The sequence below is a fragment of the Physella acuta genome, unplaced genomic scaffold, assembly GCF_028476545.2.
Source record: "Physella acuta isolate Inbredline_101_S28 unplaced genomic scaffold, ASM2847654v3 ptg002328l, whole genome shotgun sequence".
NCBI classification, from domain to species: domain Eukaryota; kingdom Metazoa; phylum Mollusca; class Gastropoda; family Physidae; genus Physella; species Physella acuta.
The window spans coordinates 1-5,000 of NW_026733823.1; the positions used below are offsets into that span (position 1 = coordinate 1).

Genomic DNA, 5,000 nt, shown 5'->3' on the forward strand with positions numbered 1-5,000 from the left:
TTTCCGGTCGATAAGACATATCAGCCCCGGTATCGCCAAAGTTAATTACGATCGGTCATAATAAACTAAATTTAAAAATAAATAAATAACCCAAACGTGTGTATACATCATGTGGTACGTATTCAGTTCTATTCTAACTGGAATATAATATTTTAAGAATCAATGAACTTAAGTTTTAAAACCAAACCGAAATCGCGCGAGTCGTCGTTGTAAAACTAGATTTAACAAACGGCTGCGTAATATTAGACTTAAAAATATTATATAATATCCTCTAATGATTAAATAGTGAAAAATAAGCTTCAATGTAGCTTAATCTAGTACAAAATCTAAAAGTTGTGATAAATTAAATTGAAATTAAACACGATAGACTTAAATCTAGAGTTAAGGAATAAAACCGGACCCGCGAACCAGCTACTAAATGGTTCGATAAGACTTATCTCAAATACAATCGTTTTCTATCAGTGTTATGCCTTCAATCGATACTTTTTGATGAAATAAATACTTAAATGATTTAATGAATGCATATATACATGTAATTAATGAGTGAAAGTATGTATAAAGTATTAGATAAATTAATAATAAACCGACCCAGCTACTAAATGGTTCGATAAGACTTATCTCAATACAATCGTTTTCTGTAATTGTTATGCCTTAAATTGATAATTTTTAGTTAAACAAATACTTAACTAATGAAATAAATACATAGATAAATGTATTTAATGAATTAAAGTATGTATAAAGTATTATATAAATTAATAATAAACCGAATCCGACCAAATTTAAATCTAAAAACCACGATCGGCGGCGTAATGAAGTGTATCGTAAACCCGTTTTTTTTATAATTTAAAATGTAATGACAGAACTCCCAAAACAACAATACACATACATATTAGTACTATGGTGAATTGTAGTTGTATTAGGACCGTAAATTATAGTTAATTAAGGAACCATTCATTGTCTTCGCTCTGTTATGTACGTCGTCGTTTAATCGACACGGCATATTTGGCTTGAATCTAGAAAAATTCAAACTCTAACCCTAAGGTAGACAGGCAGGGTAAATAAATGTGGGTGATCTCTCATAAAATTGTCTTCTAGGAATTATTTTTATATAGACTATCTTTTCTGTAGAGTTTAAGTGGACAAGCGCGGACGAAATAGAGCGCAAAATTTAAAATGAATTAAAAATTTTCATCAGACCGGAAGTAGGCATAACCTAGGCGCCATGTTTCCGTCGTACAAGTTTTCACCGTTGCAGTCACCGTTTCAATCGCTCTTCGTGTGGACGTGTATTATTTCTAGTCATGTGTTGTGTAGATGATTCGCTTAAGGTAGGTGTTCGGACTTATTTCTTTAATATTAATTAAACCGTATTTGCCTTGTCGGCCTTAAAATAAAGCTATTTTTTTTTCATCGCAATCGAAGTGTTAGATCTAGAATCTAGTTCCCGCCTCCGCTTCGCTAATTCGACTTAATGTAACTATGACAACAACTATTAAATCTAGAGTCTCTATTTTAATTAAATAATTAGGAATTCTATCTCTAGATTATTAATTATTAATTAATTATTATTTTTATTTCTCTTTTATTTTTTTTTATATTATCTAATCTATTCCCACACGTGTGTGCAAGTAGGATTTAACGTCAGAACAGGTGTGGTGGTCTAGGCGTCGCTATTTTTGACGGTAGGAATTTTTTTTTTAAATTCGTAAAATTTTATATAGACTTTATATAGCAATTTACTAAGACCGACCCTAACGCCCAGTAAATATTTAATTACCACATTGTTATGGACACGGTGTATTAGGTAGGGCCCGAGGGGCTATCCATAGGTACCAATTTTTAATTTTGTGACAATTAGGAGCCGAGTTATAAAATAAATTTAAAATACTGGTTCTGGTCTTAGACTTTATATAGCAATTTACTAAGACCGACCTTAATACCCATTAATTATTTAATTAGCGCATAGTTATGGACATCCTGTATTAGGTTGGGCCCAGGGCTATCCGTAGGTACCAAGTTTATAATTTTGTGACGATTATTAGTCGAGTTATAAAATAAATAAAAAAAAACTGGTTCTGGTTTGCACTACATTTCTTTCTTCTTTAACGGCGGACTCCCGGTCCAGCCCCATGGGTTACCCGTGAGCCGGGGGCCTCGTTAGCCTGGACGGCTCCGATGTGACCGCGGATTGTTGTGGCCCGCCTCAGCCCGAGTCGAGATCACCCTTCCGATCGAAGGTGGACGCCATAGGGGCGCCCGGGATAGCCCGGGGCGCTGTTCGTCACCCGAGCGCAGGGGCGCCGGGAGACGCCCCCGGTGAAGTTTGGCGGGTGATTCTGGTAGAGCTCCCCACCCCGATCGCAGGACACCCCTCGCCGCCCCGCCCAGGTGTCGAGGTGGCCGCGGGGGAACTCGGGGGCGTTTTTGGCTCCCCCTTGTGCCGGAGCGGCGCCCTCGGTCCCAGAACGCCCCTGGCGGGTGATTCGCATGCCCCCTGGGGTGGGGAACGCGGGTGGGTGGTCGTAAAGCGTGTAACCGCAGTGGGGGCGGCCCCTTAGTCGGGGGCGCCAAAGTTGGCACCCCACCTGGGGCGCCCCCCGGAAGTGTGGCGCCCCGCGCGAGTGAGCCCCGTAGATGCGCCCCGACACCCCCGCGCCGCCCCCGGGTCGCGGCACCCCCGGCGCCCTCCGTGCGGGCTCCCCTCATGGGGCGGCACCCCGGTCCTCCCCGAGACTATGTACCCGATTTTTCGGTTTAACACTAGAGGTATGGGCAGAAATACGGCGGTTAAAACGGTCTGTATCTACTATTGTGGAGGTGAGTGTCGGTGAAGCCTCTATGTGACGCTAGGATCCGCGCTCCCTCGCAGCCAGCGACATGTGCCCGATCTGACCGTGCGTGGCTCAGTCCTCCCGACTAGCTTCCCGGTAAAATGCGGGCTCGGGCGCGCAGGTCGCGCCAGTGAAGGTAAAAGTACGTGTCCGTAGCGTGAAGCCAGCGGCGACGCGCAGTGCTAACGCAACCAAGCCAGTATTGTGGCTCGATAAAAGTCTCGCACTGGCCCAGCCCTCGGAACGGGCGACGGGTCTGCAAAACGCAGTCGGCTCGATGCAAATCGAGAGATTTCCCGGCGACGCCGTGTTTACGGTGAAGGGGGAAATGTGAGCGGTCCGATGTGAAAAATCCGGGAATGCCCGGGATCCGTTCTCTCGCTAGAGCGTTGTCTCCCGTCCCGCGATGTGTTGTGGAAAAACGTCTCGCAAACGATAAGCTATCTGGTTGATCCTGCCAGTAGTCATATGCTTGTCTCAAAGATTAAGCCATGCATGTCTAAGTTCACACTGTCCCATGGTGAAACCGCGAATGGCTCATTAAATCAGTCGAGGTTCCTTAGATGACACGATCCTACTTGGATAACTGTGGCAATTCTAGAGCTAATACATGCAATCGAAGCTCCGACCTTTATCGGGAAGAGCGCTTTTATTAGTTCAAAAACCAATCGGCGCGGCCTCGCAAGGGGTTGCGTCGTCCCATTTGGTGACTCTGGATAACTTTGTGCTGATCGCATGGCCTCGCGCCGGCGACGCATCTTTCAAATGTTCTGCCCTATCAAATGTCGATGGTACGTGATATGCCTACCATGTTTGTAACGGGTAACGGGGGAATCAGGGTTCGATTTCCGGAGAGGGAGCATGAGAAACGGCTACCACATCCAAGGAAGGCAGCAGGCGCGCAACTTACCCACTCCCGGCACGGGGAGGTAGTGACGTAATTGGAATGAGTACACTTTAAACCCTTTAACGAGGATCTATTGGAGGGGCAAGTCTGGTGCCAGCAGCCCGCGGTAATTCCAGCTCCAATAGCGTATATTAAAGTTGTTGCAGTTAAAAAGCCTCGTAGTTGGAATCTCAGGCGCAGGCGGGCGGGTCCGGCTCGCGCCGGCTCACTGCCCGTATCTCCTGCCCTACCGTCCTGTCGGCTCTCTCCCGCGGGTGCTCTTCACTGAGCGTCCCGGGTGGCCGACGCGTTTACTTTGAAAAAATTAGAGTGTTCAAAGCAGGCCTCGCTGCCTGAATAATGGTGCATGGAATAATGGAATAGGACCTCGGTTCTATTTTGTTGGTTTTCGGAATTGGAGGTAATGATTAACAGGGACAAACGGGGGCATTCGTATTGCTGCGTTAGAGGTGAAATTCTTGGATCGCAGCAAGACGAACTACTGCGAAAGCATTTGTCAAGAATGTTTTTCATTAGTCAAGAACGAAAGTCAGAGGGCGCGAAGACGATCAGATACCGGTCGTAGTTCTGACCCATAAACTATGCCACCTGGCCATCCGCAGGAGTTGCTTCGATGACTCTGCGGGCGGCCTCCGGGGAAACCAAAGGTTTTGGGTTCCGGGGGAAGTATGGTTGCAAAGCTGAAACTTAAAGGAATTGACGGAAGGGGCCACCACCAGGAGTGGAGCCTGCGGCTTAATTTGACTCAACACGGGAAAACTCACCCGGTCCGGACACTGTAAGGATTGACAGATTGATAGCTCTTTCTTGATTCGGTGGGTGGTGGTGCATGGCCGTTCTTAGTTGGTGGAGCGATTTGTCTGGTTAATTCCGATAACGAACGAGACTCTAGCCTATTAAATAGTTCGCCGGTTCCTCGATGCGCCGGCGCAACTTCTTAGAGGGACGAGTGGCGTTTAGCCACACGAGATTGAGCAATAACAGGTCTGTGATGCCCTTAGATGTCCGGGGCCGCACGCGCGCTACACTGAAGAAATCAGCGTGGATGCCTCCCTGGCCCGAAAGGGCTGGGAAACCCGTTGAATCTTCTTCGTGCTAGGGATTGGGGCTTGTAATTGTTCCCCATGAACGAGGAATTCCCAGTAAGCGCGAGTCATAAGCTCGCGTTGATTACGTCCCTTGCCCTTTGTACACACCGCCCGTCGCTACTATCGATTGAGCGGTTCAGTGAGGGCCTCGGATTGGTCTCGGTCTGGCACGCA

At 46.5% G+C, this 5,000-nt stretch overlaps 1 pseudogene; it reads left to right on the plus strand.

The window, feature by feature from the left end:
- Positions 1-3,272: 3,272 nt before the first annotated feature.
- Positions 3,273-5,000, plus strand: part of LOC131932946 (uncharacterized) — a 1,830-nt pseudogene continuing 102 nt past the window's right edge.